Source organism: Mus caroli, unplaced genomic scaffold (genome assembly GCF_978045245.1).
Source record: "Mus caroli unplaced genomic scaffold, Mus_caroli_1 scaffold_2, whole genome shotgun sequence".
Classification (NCBI taxonomy): domain Eukaryota; kingdom Metazoa; phylum Chordata; class Mammalia; order Rodentia; family Muridae; genus Mus; species Mus caroli.
In genome coordinates this window covers 121,044,848-121,066,465 of record NW_028227257.1, presented here as the reverse complement: position 1 = coordinate 121,066,465, position 21,618 = coordinate 121,044,848, and the positions used below count along the sequence as shown (strand labels likewise).

The following is a 21,618-nucleotide window of genomic DNA, read 5'->3' as shown; positions in this document are numbered from 1 at the left end:
TCACTCTGGTCAACCCTGCTAGCTCTGGTCGGCCTCACTTGCTCAGTCCCTGCTTGCTCCGCCCCAATTTATTTATTATTATATATAAGTACACTGTAGCTGACTTCCGACACACCAGAAGAGGGTGTCAGATCTCATTACAGTTGGTTGTGAGGCATCATGTGGTTGCTGGGATTTGAACTCAGGACCTTTAGGAAGAGCAGTCAGTGCTCTTACCTGCTGAGCCATCTCTCCAGCACCAGGCTGATTGATTCAATCTGGCTTTTTTCTGTTTCTGACTGATTGCTCTGCTTGGCCTCATACTAACTTAGGCTATATGTTCTACTCTTCTGGCTCATTCTCATTCTCTGGCTTGTTCTATCTTCACCTGTGTTGAGTTTGCTCTTTTTCTGCAAACTGTCTCTGTAAAAAAGTCTTGGTAAAACTGCCACACACACCCCCCCTCCACACTATACTATCCCCTCTCCTCCCCACTCTTAAGTAGCCTCCTTTTCCTGTGCAGTTCTCGGAAGAGTTGGGTATATCCTATCTCTGAGTCATTCTGTCAACTCTTTCTCTGATTCATCACTTTGTCTGCCCCTCAATTAGATGCCACTTTCAAACATGGCTGCTTTCTTCTATAAAGTAACCTTACTTTCATTGTTAGGGATTAAAGGTGTGCACTAAGGGTGTGTCTATACTCCAGCCAGATCATACTGTAATCCAGGGTGTGTTTGCATCCCAGCTGGATCATATAGACCTAGAAGGTCTTAGGATATAATCCCTTGCCAGAGCAGCCATGTTGCTGGATTAAAATCCTCTGTAACCTCCAGTAATATACGTTCTCCAAAAGGCCACACCTTCTAAACCTCCTCAAACAGCATCATCCCTCTGGGGACCATGTGTTCAAATCAAGAACCTATAGGGAACCATGCTCATTGCAACCACAGCAGCGGGAGAGCGTCTCAGGTGGGACCTGGCGTGTGGATAGTGCTCACTGGATGCTGGTGAAAAGAATCATTGATTGAAAAGAATACTCATGTTAGTGAGGCTGATGGGGACATGAGAACTATCTTCCAGTGTTGGGAGGACAACTGGGGACAGATCTGTAGGCAGCCTGTCAGTGTATTTATGCAAATCATTGGAATGGAAGTTCTGGTTCTAGAAGCTTATGCCAATGAAATAATTGTGCAAGTGCACACATGTATATCACATAGATGGTTACCACATTATTTATTATCCAGAAAAAAAAAAAAAGGACAGGGAAAGTGTTCATTTTAAAAGGAACATGGGGAGAAACCTGTCACAAAAAGGAGCCCAAGGACAAGCATGTCATACGTACGGTATGTTCTACTATCATAGGAAATGAAATATTTTACCAGGAGTATGATGGCTAATCTTGGGTAGAAGGGTCTTCAGTTGAGAAGCTGTCTTGTATTAGATTGGTTTGTGGGGTATTTTCTTGATTGCTAACTGGTGTAGGAGGGTTCAGCCATCCCTGGGTGTACCCAGTGTATCTAAGTGTGAGCTCGGAGGCTTGAGAGTAAGTAGTGTTCCTCCATGGTCTCCGCTTCAGTTCCTGCCTCTAGCTCCCTGCCTGAGTCTCTCCATGATGAACTCTGTGGGGAAGCGTAAGGAACAGAAGCCCTTTCCTCCCAAGAGTTGCTTTGGTGAGTGTTTTCTCACAGTGGCAGCAACTGAGCTAGAACGAGTAGGCAGCTCTGTGCAGGGGACAGTGAATGAAAATGAGGACACGGCCACCCCTAGAGGTATGGTTGAGGAGAAGGTTTTTATTGTGGATATGAAGGAGAGTTCAGCCAGAGGCATCTGGAAGAGTCCAGACTGAACCGGGCCGAGAGAGAGAGAGAGAGAGAGAGAGAGAGAGAGAGAGAGAGAGAGAGAGAGAGAGAGAGAGAGAGAGACAGAGAGAGAGAGAGACAGAGAGAGAGAGAGACAGAGAGAGAGAGACAGAGAGAGAGAGAGACAGAGAGAGAGAGAGACAGAGAGAGAGAGAGACAGAGACGACAAGAGATGAAGACAGAAGACCACAGAGTCTAGAGGACTAAGTGAGAGAGAAGAACCAAAATCAGGGGACCAGAAGCACAAAAAGAACTGTGCAAGCGCACGGCCCAGATGGCAGGGTTTTTTAGGAACCAGAGCTGGGAGATGGAAGGCGAAGCTTGCAGGCTGGAGAGGCTTAGAGTAGCAACAAAGTGAAAAGTGCTGAGAGAAACTACGGGTACTGAGCAGCCTGGCGGCAGCCTGTACATAACTCTGTTAAGTAGGCACTACAGTTAGCCATTTGAACTGAGTTTCTCTGGGAGCAGACATGAGGAAGCTCAGTGGACTGACAGGGGCGAGCGAGCGTCTTCTGTGTACTGCTGAGGTGAAGAGGAGCAGCCCACGCTTGCTCTGTGTAGGTGTCCCTCCTTTCCACCATTGTCCTTCCTGTGGTTTAGAAGGCCACCATCACCAGGATCTGGAATTCCTAGTATTTACCTTGATTCCTTTAAGAGGGACAGACACACACATTCACCAGCTTTTATTGTAGTGTTGTAATTGTTTTATTGTTGCTGTGGAGGTTTGACTAGGAATGCCATAGACTCACGTGGCTGAATGCTTGACCCATAGGAAGTGGCTCTGTTAGGAGATGTGGCCTTGTTGGAGTAGGTGTGTCACTCTACCCTTGCTGGAGGAAGTGTGTCACTGTGGGTAAAGGCAGGCTTTGAAGCCTAAGATGCTCAAGCGAGGCCTAGTGTGGCAGTCGTCTTCTGCCTTCGGATGAAGATACAGAACTGTAAGCTCCTTCACCAGCACTGTGTCTGTACCTGCGCGCTGCCGTGCTTTCTGTGATGATAATGGACCTAACCTTGCAACTGTAAGCCAGCCCCAATTAAATGTTTATAAGGGTTGCTGTGGTTAGGCTGTCTTTTTAGCATTGAAACCCTAAGACTATTAATGTTTTTAATCACTTACTATGACTAATTTATAAATTACATTTTATTATAGGGTGTGTGTGTATGTGTGTGTATGTGTACAGGTAGACTTTGGTACTGAGATTTTTTTTTAAAGATTTATTAATTTATTATATGTAAATACACTGTAGCTGTCTTCAGACACTCCAGAAGAGGGTGTCAGATCTTGTAACAGATGGTTGTGAGCCACCATGTGGTTGCTGGGATTTGAACTCAGGACCTTTGGAAGAGCAATCAGTGCTCTTAACTGCTGAGCCATCTCACCAACCTGGTACTGAGATTTTTAGCATTTGTTGGGATATATTCTTTGGACATGGGAGTTAATTTATTTTTTAGAAAATTAATAGCTACAGTTAGCCTTTTTTTTTTTTTAACAGAATCAGTATAAAATAGCAGTCGACTGTTTTATAACTAAGAGAATTAGACTTGAAGTCTTGGCTAAACGAGGCTGAACCAACCAAAGGCCTTGGCCTGCTGGCTGGGAAACCACCCTCAGAAACCAGCCCTGCTGATATCTGTCATGCTCAGACGATGAGATGACCAGATCTCTTTTAAAAAACCTTTCTCTCTTCTCATTTTTTGGAGGCTTGAAGTGAATTCAGCATGCCCATCAAATACCTCCCAGCTCCTGTCATTTCCCACTTCTTTGACATTTAGTTCTGACTGCGTTCACTTCAACTTTGCTTGTTCTTTTCTAAGTTGCTTTTATAACATTAAGTCATCCAGGTTCTTCTCTCTCTTCTCGGAGACTTTACTGCTGCTGAGGTCTGGGCTAAACAGTTCTTTACAACTCTGTCCCTACTGACACGAGCTGCCATCAGAGGTTCACACGGCTGCTTACAGGTTTGGCTGGCATCAGTTTTCCTTGCAGAGGAAGCTGTTGGAACTGTAGCATTTAAGTCATGTGCTATCCTGTCATCAGTGGTCCTCCTCGCCTTGAGTAATTCCCGGAACTCGGTGAATGGAGGCCTGAGATGGCTGCTTTGGTTGGTCTCTTCCACCATGTGGATCTTGGGGACCAAACTCAGGTTAGCAGCAGGTGACTTCATCTGTGGAGCCTTCTCACCAGCTCTGTTACACACATACAGTATGCCAACATAATGCCCATTAAGCGTGCACACACACATACACACACACACTGATTCTGGATGGTATTTGGTTGGTAGGATTTTTCTTTTAAGAATGACCTTTGATACTATTTTTCATTAGTTATATATTCCATAATTTTGTGTTTTAATAAGGACAAAATATTTTTCTCAGTCTTAAAAAAAGAAAAGAAAATGAAGGTAGCCAGGAATAGTGGTGCACACCTTTAGTCTTGGTACCCAGGAGGCAGAGGCAGGTGGATCTCTGAGTTTGGGGCCAGACCGGGCTACCCTGTGAGACCCTGGCTCAAACAAATAAACAAACAAACAAACAAACAAACAAACTTCTCCTTCCTAAGTTTCACCTTAAATTTTCTTATTAAAATTTTAAACATCAATTTCCGAAATCCTATTTAGAGTTGTCTTGTTGTGCTGAATTGCAGAGTGACGGATGGTAGGGTGCTCAGCTGTAATGGGTGATGCTCTGGGTATCTATAATAAAGGCCTGAAGGTGTGGGGGGGAGAACTTAGCTTCTCGTCGCCCTCTCACCGAACAGGTTAGTAGGGCAATCCATATTATATGGGCAGGCATAGGAATCTATATCACAAAGCAAGTGAGCTAGAACATTGAAGCTTACTAGCACAGTAGGCATGGGGGCTCCCCATGGGTGGGGGAGGTCGCCTCAGGCGGATGGAGACCGCCGTCTAGTGCAGGTAAGCCTCGGATACAGTGGCAGCTGTTGGGAGCAGCTTTCTCATTAATGCCTCTTTTCTGCGTAGGTGCCGTTCATTTACAGAAGGACAGCTCCTCAGAATCATGTGCTCAGAAAGTGTGCAGGGGTGTTGTGGTCCCCTGCAGCTGTATCTTAGATGTCACATCCAGCGCCCAACAGCAGTATCACTCTCAGTAGTTAATGAATGTATAAAAGATGAAGTCATGCTAATGTGACGAGCTTTCCCACGGGCACAGGCGGGAGCATACACTCTACAGACCTCCTGTTAACTGGAGAGCCTGTCTCGGAGATTATAAGCTGGCAGGACCGGGCCTAACCTTTCTTATTTTATGGCTTGTAGATCAAATAATTATTTTAATTATTTTTGCAATTAACTGAGGAACGGAGTCTTTATGAGAGCTAGGTGGGAAGGTTGTGAGGAACGATGGCGTTTAGAAGGCCGACTGGGCCAGTCAGTCCTCCCTGGAGAGCAACCGACATCTCTGTGCCTGCTTCCATCGGAGATTTGTCTTCGTTTGGTACATGGTCTTGTCTAGTTCTGTCTGGTTGGGAATTTACAGTCCTCTTGCCTCAGTCTCACAGATGTTGTCTTTAGTGTTTTGGGAATGGAGAATATGGTTTTTGGCTGTTTTTGCTTTTGTTTTTGTTTTTTTGTTTGTTTTTGACTTTTGAAACTGGGTATGCCTCTTTTTTGAACTATTTTGTGAAGCTGAGGCTGGCCCTCAGACCCCTGATCCTCCTCCTCCTACCTCTTGCATGCTGGGATTACAGATATGTGCCGCCATGTTTGCCTGTGCTTTAGATTTTAACCTTGAGATTTTGGTATTATGTATGAGTTTAAAAAAAAAAAAAGACTGCTACATGAGGAAGGATCCAATTGATGTCTTTCAAAGCTTTATTTCTACTTAAGTGCATGTGTCTGCATGAGTGTGGGTGTGCCAAGGTCCTGTGGGAGTCCTTGGAAGCCAGAAGAGGGTGTCAGATCCCCTGGAACTGCAGATACCAGCACTTGTGAGCTGCCATCTATTGAACTCAAGGCCTGTGCATTGAGCTGTGAAGTGGCTGTATACTGGCTAGTCCCTGTCTCAATGGATGTGAAGACTGAAAGAAGTGGCCCACTTCTTTCACACCCTGCCTTGTCTACCTAGATGGTCAGTGTATACCAATTCTTCCCAAGCCCTCACAGCTGGGATAATTTCCCTGTGTTGGTAGTCCACAGTGTGTGTGTGTGTGTGTGTGTGTGTGTGTATGTGTGTGTGTGTATGTGTGTGTGTGTGTGTGTGTGTGTGTGTGTGTGTGTGTGTATGTGTCTCGTCGGCCTTTATTTTTGTCTAACCCTGGGTGATCTGGGACTAGAGGTGGCTGTCTGCTGGGCTCAGTGCTATGCACTGGAAATGACTGGAAAGTGGGCACTGGGCTTCACTCCCCTTAGGCCGTCAGCAGAAAGGAAGCTTACCGTGGATTGGGGTCCTTTCTGTTACAAAGCACTTTTTGTAGAGGGTGAGGTATAAATTCCAGTGTAAAAATGTTAATCCCAGTATCAGCCACTTGAGCTTTATTAGATCTGCTGGAGGCAGATTTACCCACACAGTAATCCCCTCTCTCCTCCCAGGGCATGGGCAGAAGGCAGGGGAAGGCTCCCTGTCGATGCTAGGGCCTGGGATCTTCTTTAGGTTTTCATGAGGTGGCTAATGAGACATCTTCTAGGCAGGGGGATGTTCCCCTTCCCTGCCTTCACTAAATCTTTCCTGTCCGTTAAACTTCCTATTTCTTAGGACACTCTCTAGACAGCCCCCATTTCTACCCTTGCTCTCTGCAGAATGCCCCCATGTCCTCCTGCCTTTGAGGTGTCCCTGCTAAGTGACAGTGGACCTGAGGACATGTCCCTTGGACCTTGGTTCCTTGCCCCTTCTCGCCTTGCTCTGGAAGCTGTCCCTAGTTTAGCACACAGCTGCTGATCTTCGTTTTCTCTCTCACTCTTGAGACAGATTCTCTCTCTGTAGCCCCAACAGGTTTAGAACTTGCTCTGCAGAGCAGGCTGGCCTCGAACTCACAGAGACCCACCTGCCTCTGCCTCCTGGGTGCTGGGCTTTTAAAGGTGTGCGCCACGGGGCTGGTTTTCTTCTTTGTTGAGATTGATACTTGTTTCCTACATGGCAATCAGGCTCCTTAATTTTAATTTAAGGACAAAGGGAAAAAAGGAGGTTAAAAATAACTTGGTATGTGTCCTTCAATGTTTTTCTGTTCACAGACATATGCTAAATGGTATTCTATTCTTATTTTGTTATTTAGCTACATAATTTTTTTTTTGTACACAAGTGTGGTATATTTTTATCGCATGCCAATTTGTATTCAAATGATCCCCAACCACTGTGTGTAATTTGCTCTTTAGTCTGTTAGGAGTAACATTAAATTTATAACAATTATTACTGAATTTTAGGTATTGTGATAAAAATTGTACTTCAAGTTTTGATGAATGTCTTCCAACCATTAAACTTCATTAAATTAACATAAAACGACTAAATCTATGTAGCCTGTTTATCTTTTTAATAATATAAGCAACCTCTGTGTTCCAGAACTGAGCTGGGTGCCAGGCGAGCCCCTTCAGGTCTAAGAGTCATAGCATTAAGGATCAGGCAGAACATGTGTACACAGCACTCTGGTTAGAGTACACATGGGAGAATTGAATCTATTCAGATCAGACACCGGGAAGTAGCTGTCTGTGAGGGTAGGGTGTGTGTAGCGATGCAGGCTGTAATGGAAGAGCCTGGCTATGTTATTGTATGACAGTGACACTGAAGATTTTGGACACAAGGCCTAGGGACCCAGTTCACTTTGAAGAATGGTATTTTCGAGTATAAATCTAAAGTCAAGAAGAAAGGTAAACACATTGCATTGTAGTTGGCAAAGTTTCTCATGGGGTATGGGTTAGCAATTCTGGAGTTCCATTGTGCATACACAGGGGTTAAGATGGTGTGACATAAGCAAGGGAGAAGGCTGGGATGTTGGAGACCCAGGTATGGATTTGGGTTGGGCTAAATACTGATCCACATAAGAGTTGATAAGTGGGCTGGTGAGATGGCTCAGTGGGTAAGAGCACCCGACTGCTCTTCTGAAGGTCCAGAGTTCTAATCCCAGCAACCACATGGTGGCTCACAACCATCTGTAATGAGATCTGGCGCCCTCTTCTGGAGTGTCTGAAGACAGCTACAGTGTACTTACATATAATAAATAAATAAATCTTTAAAAAAAAAAAAAAAAAAAGAGTTGATAAGTAAGTGTGTAAATGGGCTGGTGCACACACACGGGAGTGATAGGGCCGTGCAGCCTTGACTCATTGTCAGTAATAAGTATATACATCTCTTCCCTCCACTGGTGCCGGTCTCTGGTCTCCAGTGAGCCGGACTCCTTGGGCAGCATAATTATAGTTCTGGAGCATCTTGTGTGGCCAGAAAATGAGGAAGTGCTCCGAAAAAAAACAAAGGATGTGGGCATGTTGAAGGGAGGAAAGAGCCAACCTCAAGGAGCTCTTAACAGCCAGAGCTAACTTTAGCAACAAAATAAATAGTGTGGTGCTGCATAATAATACAAAGCATAATATATGTATTCGCATGACATGGATTTATGCGAAGTCAGGAAACAGCATTCCTAGAGGAGAATTTCAAATACTTGTTGCAGATACCTTTTTCTCCAGGAGCCTAAGGCTGACATTCCCACCCCCTCCCGCTCACAGAGGCTAGACTGAGGCCGAAGTTGGTGAGTCCTCTAAAGATAGAGGATGAGAAGAGAGAGGCTAACCTGGAGTTTAGCCATTCTGTAACTGTGTAGGCATACCGGGATTGCAGAACCTTAACCTGCTATCTCCCTAAACCCATAGCCCACTACAGTCATTAAAAATGCCAGAGACATCCACTCCTTTGCCACAGCTCTGAGCTTGCTAAGGAGTCACCATGAGCTGGGCTCACCCTTCCGAGGTGAAGAAATGTTTCAACAAGACCTTATCACTGAGGTTCAGTGGTGGCAGATATGAACAAGGAACACTGAGGGTTTAGGTCCCTTTGTGGCTCGTGTGATTGGTGGGTACATAGAGGTGAAAACTGGTGGGCACAGAGTCACAGGGGAGTGGTGGTCATACTCGGAAACAGCATCGTGTTAGAAGCCTTGGAAGAGTCTAAACCATAGCCATGAGTTCAGCAGAGGACCCATGTCCCTCCCCAAAGGCTTCGTTGGCTATGGTGTAGGATTGGGTCACGTACGTTTTCATATGAAACACTTTTCCTAAATAAACTCTTGTTATATTGAAGGGAAACAAAAGCCAGACAAACCCCATTGAGGAACATTTTACAAAAACCCCAACCAGTATTCTTTGACACTGTTAAGGTCATGGAAAAAAAAAAAAAGACAAGGAAATAAAGAAAAACTCCAAAATAGCAAAGGAGATCAAGGAGGCAGAGGGCAAGTAGCTACAATGTGCGAGCCTGGACCAAGACCCTAGGACAGAGGGTGTTAGTGGAAAACTAGAGTAACCCAGATGACATCTGATGATTACAAACGCTTAAATACTCACCCTGATGGCCTTGTTCAACGACGGGGAGACATGAGAGATGACTCCTCATCTGCATTCTACTACTGAGATTTTATTCTCTTGACTTATTACACAGCTGCCCATCAATCCACCTTAGTTTAGAAAGGACTTTAAAGTTGCAAACATCATTGCCAGTTGCGTATGCCCACCCCCCCGTAGTACCACCCCGCCTGTTTAAAGAATGATTTCTTCTATAAATGTTTTTATTAGTACATATTAATTATACATAATAGTGGGTTTCATTATGAGATTTCCATATATGTAATGAAATGTATTCTGTCTCATCCAGCTCCTATTTTGTTCCCCTCCCGGTACCACCAGTCCCCTTCCTCTCTAGACTCCCAAGGTGGCTGGTTGTTCTCCAGGTTCCAGGCCCTTCGGAGTGGACACTACATCTATGGTTGTACCCTGTGGAGGGTGGAGGATGAAGAGTTGGAGGATGTAGGTTTTGTTGCCCTGTCCTGTAGTGATGATAGGTGTTGTTAATGTTCAGCTGAGCATGTTTGACTGACATGTAGCTGTACCTGTGAACACGAGGATGTTCCAGGGTCTGTGGGTGTCCAGAAAATAATAGCTATCCTGGAGTCGAGGCTGGAGGGTGCCATGTAAGATGGGAGCTGAGGCAGTAGGATGCCCAAGTTAGACTGCGCTGCACTACAGCATTTATCTGAGGAGAGCCCGAGGCCTAGCTGCACCCTTCTTCCCTTTTCTGGGGTCTCCCGGGGAGAAGGATGCCAAGGAGAGATGCTTTAGCTCTGGAAGGGGGCAGGAGGATGAACCACCAGAGACTGCAATTATAGAGAAAGGACAGCAGTCACTCCCAAAGCCCACAGAGCTGGGGCTGTGCCCAGAGGGTGGCCTTCCAGCTGCCGGACAGTGGCCTTATTCAGTTTGGATGCATAATGATTTTAAAACTAATCAGGACCCAAAGCCCGAGGCTTGGAGACAAACACAAATATCTCGTTGGCCGAGCAAACATCTAGGTTTTGTCAGATAGGAAGTTACTGAGGAAGGTCAGGGTGATGTAATGGTGTGTGCTATGCTTTCATCCTTAGACAGATGGGCCCCCGGGGTACCATCTGCAGTTCCCTGGGCCCTTTGAAATCATTTCCTATAAATGAAATTGTCATAAGTCACTATTGAGAGTTTGGTGTGGTAGGCATACCAGAAGAACAGCTAGACAAAGGAAGGAAATTTCCACTGCAGCTAGCGGCCTCCTCTTCCTCCCTGTGCCTTAGAAACAGCCCTGAGATGGATTACTGGGCTCAGTTTTCTTGTATAGCATGTGGGTTGATCAGTAGTCATCCAAAGTAAACTTCCCTCCCCCTTCCTCCGCCCCCCCTCCCCCCGCCCCCAGGTTCACACGACTGTTCTTACCTTACCTAAGCTGTATTGGCTGGGCACCCTTTATAGGCTGTTCTGCTGTTTTCAATTTTTATTGGGGAAGTAGTGTTTTTGTTTCTGTTTTTTTTTTTTTCCCCCATCCATCAAAGGAATCTATTTGTTCTGGGAAGTCAAGGGCAGGGGATGTTTCCTAATCTAATTCAGGGAAAGAAAACGTACAGCATCTCCTATGAGTGGTTGCTTTATGAGTCTTAATTGAAATTTCAAATAAACCATCTCAATAAACCGTTTCAGAGCTGAAAGCAGGGACTGCGGTACCCATGGGTTTATTTATGGAGCAGTTACTGGCACACTGTGCCAGGCGTGGCTCTGTGCCCTGGAAGAGAGACACAATCAGGAGGAAATAGTGAGGTGTTCTTGGAGGAGTGCAGAGGGTGACAGGCAGGACCAGGGGTCAGGACAGGCCTCTTGGAGGAGGTGGGTTTTGTGGAGCATCTCAGGGGAGTGTGTAGGTGAGGGATAGGGGTTTGTTTGGCAGAGGGAGACACCTGAGACCCAGAGCCAGCCCAGTGGGAGCCCAGGCAGGCATGGTGTACTTGTCTAAGTGGGGAAAGGTAGGGATGTACAATGGTCAAGACCTAGAAGAGGATCTCAGGAAAATTGGCTTAGAATCAAAGCAGAAAGTTTGGGGCAGTGCCTGTGGTTGGATCCTGGTAAGGAACAGAGAGGCAGGGAGGTGGGGCTAGCGCATCAAACCTGCTGGCTTTGTGCTTCTGGGTGGAGGGGGGCGTGACAAGTGTGGAGCAGGCAATTGAGGGGATTTGTTTTTGAGTCTTTTGTTGAGGGCCTTTCTGGGTCTGAGAATTCCAGGGCTCCGGCATCTCTGGGTGCACACACCTTCTCTCTGAGGTCTTTTTTTGGCTTGGGACGCAGTTGAGAAGTTGAGTCCTGATCTGGTCCCCGACCTTGTGACCAGCAAAGAGCACCGTAGAGTAAGGAAATCGAAGGCTAGGGGACCGAGGTGTGGATGGCTGTGAGGTCTGGGTGTGAAAAGCAGAACACACTCTAGGGCCACCAAAGAGCCAGGATTTGTGGGAAGCACAAGCTTGGAATGACACTGCTGCCTATGCAGTATGCCTGGTAGGGGAGCTTAGTGGTAGGGAAGCTGGGGTGGGTGTGGTGTGGTGAACGGCAGCCGCAGTGACTTCGTGGGCTCGACACAGCCGTAAGTGCTTTCGAGTGTCAGGTAGGTCAACAGTACCACAAATGTTTTATCCCCATCTACATAGAGGCCCATCGAGGGGACGAAACTGCTCCAGATTACACGGTGAGTCCAAAAATGGAGTTGGGAGTGTAATCCTGATTGTCCCCTGTGCTCTTGTTCCTTGCAGGAGCTGACTGTGGGGCACAGAAGAAGGACAGGATAGAGAGCCGAGACTTAAGGACCACTGTACCGTGTTTCTTTGGTGAATGAGAAGATACCAGAGATAGGTAGGTGTCAGCTTCGCGTCCGGTTGAAGGGTGATGTGACTGTGCGTAGGAAAGCACTGTGGCCTGAGGGGAAGTGGGCTGGAGAAGTTCCTGTTTGAGCTGGTGCTGCCTTGGCTGAGCTTGCGAGCTCGTGTTCAGAGAGCAGGGTTCCAATGGTCCTGGAAGAGTTCTGTTCGGACATTGCTGGCAGTGATGGCCAAGAACCGTGCGAGTGTGCACCCGTGCCACTCAACTAACTGTAGGCTTAACAAACTGTAAGTTTGTTTCTGTCCTCGACATCAAAAGGAAGAGAGTGGAGGGCGGGGATAACAGTCCATCTCCAGTCCCAAAACCACCGTTTCCTTTGCAAAGTGGGTGCTTAGCAAATGAGTGAATGAATGCTAGCGATTTTGCCAAGTGCACTGGGCGTTGTTTTCATCTAATCCTTATTTGGAGGGCTGAGGTCAGCACTGCTGTACAGATGGAGGGTCCTAACTTTAAAGGGATTAGACAAATCACCTAAGGTCACACATTTAGAAAGTGGTGAAGCTAGTTCGGTTGGATCCTCTTGCTCCACTCCGGGAGCTGAAAAGCAGAAGGTTCTGGAAACTCAGTGTGTGTGTGTGTGTGTGTGTGTGTGTGTGTGTTGTTAATAGAGGTAAGGAGAATGCCTAATGGGGACAGGAAGGTGGGAGGAGGCCTAGAAGTGAGGCCACATGGGTCAAAGTGTGATGGCACAGCCTGGCCTCCGGTGTCTCGACTGGGCACAGCTGTAATAGAACCGTCAGAGGGCCCAGGAGTGCACGCAAGGTTACAGAGAGGCTTGAGTGTGTGTGGGAGTCTGTGCTACCTCCAGATCCCAAGTTGCTAGTGGATTTCTCCCCGACTGGACAGGATGGAGCTGAGGACTGTGCTAATAAGCAGCTTAGCCTGTTCCCCTTTCTCATGCTCCTCCTTCCTGCCACCTTCCCTGGGGACAGCTGTGGACCCACTGAGTCTGCAGGCAAGAACCTGATACTGGGTGGAGATGCATGGATATAGGAAGGAGGAGGCCTGAAGATTTCTCTGCTGCCAATAGCCAAGCCTTTGTGTGAGGGCAGATCACAGCCATGCCAGCCTTCCCAGCTTGCAGACGGTGGGTGACAAACGGAGACCTCCTCATGCCCTAGGGTTTCTTTCTTTTTGGCAGAAGTGTATGAAACGGGTCTAATAGGAAGTGAATAGTTAGTTACCAGCTCCTTGTGAACACTTTCGACGTTTGTAACCTAGAATGACTAAGGCAAGTCCAGGCTTCAGTGGCGGTCCCTGTTATTCGTGACCCCCCTGGGCTAGGTGCAAGCTTGTCTCAGGTACTTGGATTTAGTAAGGTGTTTATGGTGACACCTGATCTGTTTATGAGGGATGTACTCCCTGGGGAGTTGCTCTTATCATATTCCTCCATGCGTCTTCTTTGGACCCAGCAGGAGTCATTTATCCTCCTGGTTGGAGGTTTTTAAAATTCTGTGCTGTGCTGGGTTGGGGGTGGGGCTGTCTGAGGAGTGCTTTCAGTGAAATGAAGGTGGCCGTAGCGGTAGCAAACAAAGTCTGTAATTATAATAATCATTTTGAATACCTAAGAAGATGGCTCGTGGCAGGTCCTGCAAGGGCAGCCTGGAAAGAAGGGATTGAGTTGCGCTGCAGTTGAATTCTGCAGCTGTCAGATTCTCCCGCAGTACAGTAGTCAGCTGTAACCTCCAGGTGTAAACAGACCTTCATCAGCATCATTGAAAAGCGCTTTGAGGATCCAGACAGAGCTCTGTGGGACGCCGTCCATCAAAAAGTCATTTGCCGGAGCCTTGTTTCTGGCTGTGATGTTTTACCCCCGGTGGCTAGCAAGCTCTGTAGAGCTTTGCCTCAAGGAGAGGTGGAGGGCATCTCTGTTCATTTGGAGTCTGCTTTCAACAGTTGCCTTTGCTTTTCGCCAGCGGAGACACATTTAGAGGCCTGGCGAAAACTTGCCTTTAAAACAGGACTAAAGTAGCAGTTACTAAGTAGCCCTTCATTTTGTAAAAGAATTGTGGCTAATTTGGGGGCTATAACTCAGTGGTAAAATACTTATCCTAGCATGGATGAGCCTCTGGGTTGACTTCAGCTCCCTCCACCCCCAGGGCTAATGTTATAATGACTTAATCTTGGAATTAGTTAATGGGCTTTTGCAAAAGGACTTCTGTGGTTGCTGTGAATCTCAGTATCCTCAGCCTGTATCTCTCATCCCTGACACGTAGAATGAATTTAATATAGCTGTGACGGAACAAGGAGGTGACGCTGCCTGACCTGTTCTAAGATGCAAAACTGGACGCCGTGAGGGTTGGTAGAGAAGTAGCAGAGATAATGGCTTGCCTGCAGAAGCTTTTCATGGAAAATGAAATCAAAGGGGCTGGAGAGACAGTTCAGGGGCTCAGAGCACGTGCTGACCTTAAATGTCAGTGCTAGGTTCTCTACACCTCCATGAGCAGCTTATGCAACTGCCTGTGGTTGCAGCTCCAGGGAGTCACACACTGCACTCTTCTGGACTCTACACATAATTAAAAAATAATAAGAATCTTTCTTTCAGAAAGGAAAAGATTTTGAAAAAAATAAAAACCCCAATATCGAGTATAGGAGAATCCTAAGTTTTATAAAAGTATAAAAGTTTTATAAAAGTATTTTTCTGGGACTAGGGTGGTGGTTCTTAACCTGTGGGAGGAATGACCCCTTCACAGGGGTCGTCTAAGACCACTAAAAAACACAGATTTTTTTTTTAGCATTATGATTTATAACTACAAAGTTACAGTTATGAAGTAGCAACGAATATGATTTTATGGCTGAGGGTGTCACATATACAGGAGAACTGTATTGAAGGTACACAGCATTAGGAAGGTTGAGAACCACTGGGCTGGAGACATGGCTCAGTGGTTAAGAGCACCGACTGTTCTTGCAGAGAGAGTATGTGTTTGGATCCCAGCACCTATGTCAGGCAGCTCCCAACTGCTCAAAACTCCAGTTCTACAGCAAAAATACCCTCCCCCGGCCTCCCAAGTTTGCCTGCAGCCGATGACACACATCCTCAAGCACCCATACCCGTCACATAAACCTTTAATAAAGAGTACTTTCCTGTTAGCTGGGCAGTGGGGGCGCACACACCTTTAATGCCAGCACTTGGGAGGCAGAGGCAGGGTGAATCTTTGAGTTCAAGGCCAGCCAAGGGCTACACAGAGAAACCGTAGAAAGAACAAAATAAACAAAACGAAAACCTAATCTTTCTAGAAAAACGAACATAATTTTATATACTTTAAGTGTCAAAAGTCAAAAGCAATTAGTGAAAAAAAAAAAAACCAGAACGATTCATATATTTTTATAAGCACTACTTCATGAGTTTGAAAGTTTGTCTATTTTAGTCATTTATTCTTAAGAGTTGTTTCACTGATTGTTTTAATTTTTAAAATAATACATGCATACTTCAAATATTTGTATGTGTGTGTATGTACCTGTGTGTGTGTGTGCATCACATGCATGCAGGAACTGTTGGAGGTCAGAAGGAACATTGGGTCCACTAGAACTAATGCCACAAATGATACAAATGATTGTCAGCCACTGTGTGAGTGTTGAGAACTGACCTGGGTCCTGGGTAAGGACAGTAACTGCTCTTCACTGCTGAGTCATTTCTCTAGCCACCCTGTTTGTCTATCTGTCTTGTCTGTCTTAGTGTGGCAATGTCTGTAAGAATAGGCCTGAATAAAAGTAATTTTAACTGAGTAATAGGCAAGCCAGAAATGAGATGATTTTAGGAATAAGAAGGTTATGTTGCTGACTAAACTACATGAATATAAAACAGTTTATGACCCCAACTATAATATATTGATTTATTCGGAACTGTCTCTGGAGCACTGTGATAGTTTGGATAAGAAATGTCCCTCATTGGCTAGGAATTGAAACGCTGCGTCCTCAGCTGGCCATACTGTTTGGGATAGTGGTACAGCTACAGCCTTCCTGGAGGAAGTGTGTCACTGGGGGTGGGCTTTGGGAATTTATAGCTCTTTTCATTTGCAGTTCCCTCTCTCTACTTCATGCTTGTGGTTGGAGATGTGATCTCTTTGCTTCCTGCTCTGGTTACTATGCCTGCAACTTACTGTCACGCCATTCCTGTGTCATGACGGATGTGCTCTTAGCCCTCTGAAACCCTAAGCCAGAATAAATTTGTTTTTTTCTTTTTCCTGTAAGTTGCTGTTGGTCATAGTGGTTGTTTTTGGTTTTGTTTTTGTTTCAAGACAGGGTTTCTCTGTATAGCCCTGGCTGTCCTGGAACGCACTTTGTAGACCAGGCTGGCCTCGAACTCAGAAATCCACCTGCCTCTGCCTCCCGAGGTCATGGTGTTTTTTTAATTTCTTATTTTTAAAATTTACTTTATATGTATGGGTATTTTGCTTGCATGCCCAAATATGCGCACCACATACATTCCTGGTGTGGGATGGATCCCCCCCAGAACTGGGGTTGCAGACAGTTGTGAGCTCTCATGTGGGTGCTGGGAATTGAACCTGGGTCCTCTAGAGGAGCAGCCAGTGCTCTTAACCGATGAGCCATCTATCCAACCCCCAGTCATGGCATTTTATCAGAGCAACAGAAAAGTAACTAATACACGCACCAAGTAAATTTAGGAACAAAAGTGTTACTATTTGTCCAGTAGCATTTATTTTATATTGTTGAGGAAGCGATATCTTGCTATTTTGTTTGCCTGAGGTAACTTCCAACTGCTGGGTTCAAGCAATCCTGCTGCATCTGCTTCCTGAGTAGCTGGGCCTGTTGGTGCATGCCACGATGACTGGCAAGGCAGTCGTCTTAAAGTACTCTCAACATCAGTAAAATCCTTGCTCGGACCCACAGCATTTGTATAGGTATAAATTACAGTCTTCTATCTGCTAGCGACAAGCTGTTTGCATTTAAGATCTACAGAAATAGCAACAAAAGAATGAGGCAAATCAACACAATTAGAAATTACAATAATTTTTGGATACCCTTGGAGATACCTCCCACCCTCTACTTTGGAGACATCTGGTTGCGAATGACAGTAATCCAGAAGGAAGCACACGGCGCTTTTTGAGGGAGGGTTTGCTAGGTTCAGGAGTGGTGTGTGGATGAGCAGTTGACAGAGAGATGCACTGTCAAGCAGATTGAGAGTAGGCTGGGTGGGGGGTAAAGCAGAAAGCTGGGGTATAGCTCCCCACCATCTGTTCAAGAGTGTTGCTAAGGTACCACGAACCAAACTCCTAAGGATCGAAGCTGTCAGAATGGTCGGATTGCTTTCTCATAGCTGGGATGCTGGACATGGGACCGCAGAGCAGAGTTCATATACAAGGCGTTGCAGAATGGTCTTTAGTTTGGGAGGTCTTTCAGCTCTTTGATAAGAATAGGTTTGAAAGGAGTGATAGAGAGGCCAGCTTAACCATCGGGAAGTGGACATCAGCTGAAAGCACTAGGTGGACAGGGAAGTCAGGAACCTGGCTGAAGGGTATGCTTAATCCCTTATGGGATATTTGCTGGTCCACTGCGACTAGAGGTCTACAGTCTTCCATAACAAACATTTTTTGAGATTGTGTGTTTTAGTTACTTTTGTGAAAAAAAAAATATCATGACCAAGACAAGTTATAGAAGGAAGGTTTGAGCATACACTTCCAGAAGGTTAGAGTCCGCCATGACAGAGCAAAGGCATGTTGGCAGAAGTGGAAAGCTTAGGCTTGAACGGCAGGCGTAGTGATTTAAAACCACAAGCCTGCCCCCAGGGACCTATTTTCTCCAGTAAGACCACACCTCCTAAGTATATCCAAACAGTGCTACTGACTGGGGACCAAGTAGTCAAACACTAGCCTATGGGGATATTCTCATTCAGATGAATCCACTATACTGAAAATTACTTGTTTCTGGAATTCAGAAGATGGCATGACCAGAGACACTAAAAGGGAAACTGTCACCTCCTGTGAGTAAACCTACCAGCCCTGCAGTACCAGAAACAACCTCAGACCAATCGTGGTCAGTGTGTGGCTTGGTGGATGTCTCATTAGCGGATTACCGGAAGTTTGCTTTTGGGGACTGGGTGTGACTTGAAATAAGTTGGTGATTTCAGGCAGGTTTGGACTTCAGAGTATTGTTATTAAAAGGAATAAAAGCAGGCAGAGGTGGTAAATGACAGACTGTCCAAAGCCCCGCTCTCATTTGAAAGGATTTAGAACAGTGACTTGGATCTGAAAAGAAAGAGGGCTTTTTGACAGCATTTCAGTAGCAGTGGGGTTTTAGAGACAGTCCACAAATAAGGTATGTAAGCATTATTTCAGTCAGTCCGTCTGGCAGAAGTATTTCACAGACGATGAGAAAAGGAAATGAGGGTACAGATAGGGACAGGTAGTCAATAAGCAATGGTAGTTGCAAACACGCCTACCTTTCCTCCAGGAGCTTCCTGAAGAATGGACCGTGAAGGGCTGTAGTTTTGCCAGTATAAGAGAGAATTAGCTAACGTTATTACTAAGTACTTAGTTGGTGTGTTTGTGGTTTAGGTGGGGGAACTATGACACAATAGTTGAGAAATCTCCAAGATGACAGATGTAGAAACTGATAAAATTAGTGTGGGATTGTTAGGTGGCCCTGAGTGAAGAGGCCTGCCTCACTGAAAGGTTGAGTCAGGGACAATTTATGCTGATTCCCAGTGGGACAGGGCCAGCACGCAGAGCCAGCCTCATCCTTTGCAGGGGAGGGAGGCCCTGAGAGCCCCGCAGGGGCCTGGCCTTCATGTCTGTACAGTAAAGAAAGACTTCAATTTACAGATTATAATCTGCCAAATCCTATTTCAAGGAAGGGGATGGCATTAGGGCTTGTGTGCTTGTAGAAAGGAAGGGCTTAAGGAGAGATCTGTGAGTGATGTCTGGCAGGTCATTTGTTCCTACCAGGCCTCCATTCTTTCATGCCCAAATGGAAGAAAGGCTTATTGGAATAATCTTGGAACCCCCTGCTGGTTCTGAGTGGATGTATCCATTCTGAATAGATGAGGGGGGAAGAGGACTGAGCGCTGCCTGCTTAATTTAGCTGCCCTCTCTGTGTGTTCCCACTGCTTTATGCGCTGCGCTGCCTTCTGCAGATCTGTTTCCCTCACTCTCTATGATACCCATGAGGTAAGGCTGTCACTGGTCCCATTTCACAAGCACAGACAAGTTCACTACTGACTGGCTGACTGGGGCACATTCAGACATGGTCATACTGCTCGTAATGAGGGTATCAGAGATTCCTTGTCCGTATTGACTGAGAGGTTTTTTGTTTTTTTTTTTTGTTTTTTGTTTTTTGTTTTTGTTTTTGTTTTTTTAGTTCAGTGTTTTGGGGACTAGAATTACTCTAATTTTTTTCTGTTTTTCTCACAGATGGCTTTGAAGTAAAATAAATGTAAAACTATTTATTTTTATTTATGTTTGCAGTGTTGGGGTGAAACCTGAGCCCTGTTCATCTCTGGAGAGTATTCTGCCTCTGAGATACCCTCTCAGACCAAAGTCAAAATGTTAAAGACTGCAAGATCTTGAGTGTGTCTTTATTCTCATTTTGTGGGGTGACAATAAGGGGACAGTAAAGCCTACTTTAGTTTTCCCTTTTGACTTTCTGAACCAGTTCTGATATTAAAAAAAAGGGGGGGTGGGGTGAGGGAGGGAGGCATATTGAATTTAAATTGTACTTTTAAAAGTTTCAAATGGCCGGGCGTGGTGGCGCACGCCTTTAATCTCAGCACTCGGGAGGCAGAGGCAGGCGGATTTCTGAGTTCGAGGCCACCTGGTCTACAAAGTGAGTTCCAGGGCTACACGGAGAAACCCTGTCTCGAAAAACCAAAAAAAAAAAAAAAAAAAAAAAAAGTTTCAGATGAATAGAAATACAGTTTAGGAATGTGCCTTAATTTTTGAAGAAGAAAGAGGAGGAGGAGGAGGAGGAGAAGACGACGATGAAGAGGAGGAAGAAGAAAGAAGAAGATGTTGTTGTTGTCTTTGGTTATTTTTTTGTTACAGTAACAAAATACTCAAGACTGGGCAACCCATGAATAAGTTTACTCGACTCCTGGTCCCTAGAGGCAAGTAACTAAGAGCATAGCTTTAAGGATCTGCTAGGCATTTGGTGAGGGCCCCTGTGCAGCACCAGAACATAGCTAAGGATGGGGCTGGAGAGACAGCACAGTGGCTTAGGGTACTGCTGCTCTTGCAGAGCACCTGGGTTTGGTCCCCAGCTTCCACGACAGGCAGCTCGTCGTACCTAGCCGTGACTTCACTTCCAGGAGGTCCAGTGCTCGCTTCTGGCCTCTCTGCAGGTCGTTCTCACATATGGTGCACATATAGAGTGCACATAAGCAGGCGCATGGACATGCATGCATGCATAGGAATCAGAACAAACCTTTTAAGAAAATAGTGAAGAGTATCTTGTGCTAGATAAAGCAAGTTTGCCAGTTTGGGTGCTTCTCTTCCCCTTGGGACAAGGTTGCTCTGTGTAGCCCTGGCTGTCCTGGAACTCACTCTGTAGACCAGGCTGGCCTCGAACTCAGAGATCTGCCTGCCTCTGCCTCCCGAGTGCTTGCACCACCACCACTAGACTTCTCTTCTTTAGATAAGGATCTCTCAAGTGCTGTCATGAGGTCCCCACCCTGAGGGCCCCATCTCATCCTATTTTAGTTTCCAGAACCTCTTCTCCAAATGGCACTAGGATATGGATTTTGGGATTAAGTGTTCAACACAGCCTTTGGAGGACACGTGTAAATTCTGTGTATACTAGTATTGGGCTTCCCCAGACTGGTGAATTCTGCTATAGGGAGGCTGCTCTCTGCCCATGTTGGACATCAGTGTGCCTCTCTGTGGAGGCCATGCTCACAGAGCCACAAGCTGTACCAGGACTTGCAGTGGGTGCTCCAGGAGAGAGCTTGGCAGCCACCGAGGGACAAGCTTCCTCCCACCTCTCTGTTTTTGTTCCCAAGCTTCATGAATTAATAAGTTCCCGAGGCTTCTGGAAGTCGGGATCCAAGAGAGAGATCCAGATGGTGAGCTGGAGAGGTGCTCTCTCTATGAAAGAAACAGGAACCAGACTGACTCCAGTTCCCTGTGACAAATACTCTTCTATTTCCCAAAGCCAACAACATTCTGGGGAAACGTTGTCTTATACTAGAGAGACAAGCTTTTTTGTAAAAGCAAAGCTGGATTAAAACAGTGGCATAGACCCCCCTCACCCTATCGCTGACGTCAAGGCTAACGCTGTTGCGGTTTCCTCATTACAAGTCAAAATGAATCCTCTGCTATGTCTTACTCATTATTTAGGAAAGTTATTGGTGTTGAGGACGCATGCCACCGTGGTGTCGTGCTTACCTAGCACGTGTGAGGTCCTGGATTTGATCTCAGGCACTGTGTGTGCTTGTGTTGATACTA

At 45.9% G+C, this 21,618-nt stretch overlaps 1 protein-coding gene across 2 annotated transcripts in view; it reads left to right on the top strand.

The window, feature by feature from the left end:
- The window catches only part of Tanc1 (tetratricopeptide repeat, ankyrin repeat and coiled-coil containing 1), a 237,244-nt gene that overhangs the window by 23,744 nt on the left and 191,882 nt on the right, over positions 1 to 21,618 (top strand). For both annotated transcript variants that reach the window (XM_021177913.3, XM_021177906.2), the window contains exon 2: positions 12,094 to 12,193. The gene's annotated coding sequence lies outside the window, so the exon portion shown is untranslated. The remainder of the gene's footprint in view (positions 1 to 12,093; positions 12,194 to 21,618) is intronic.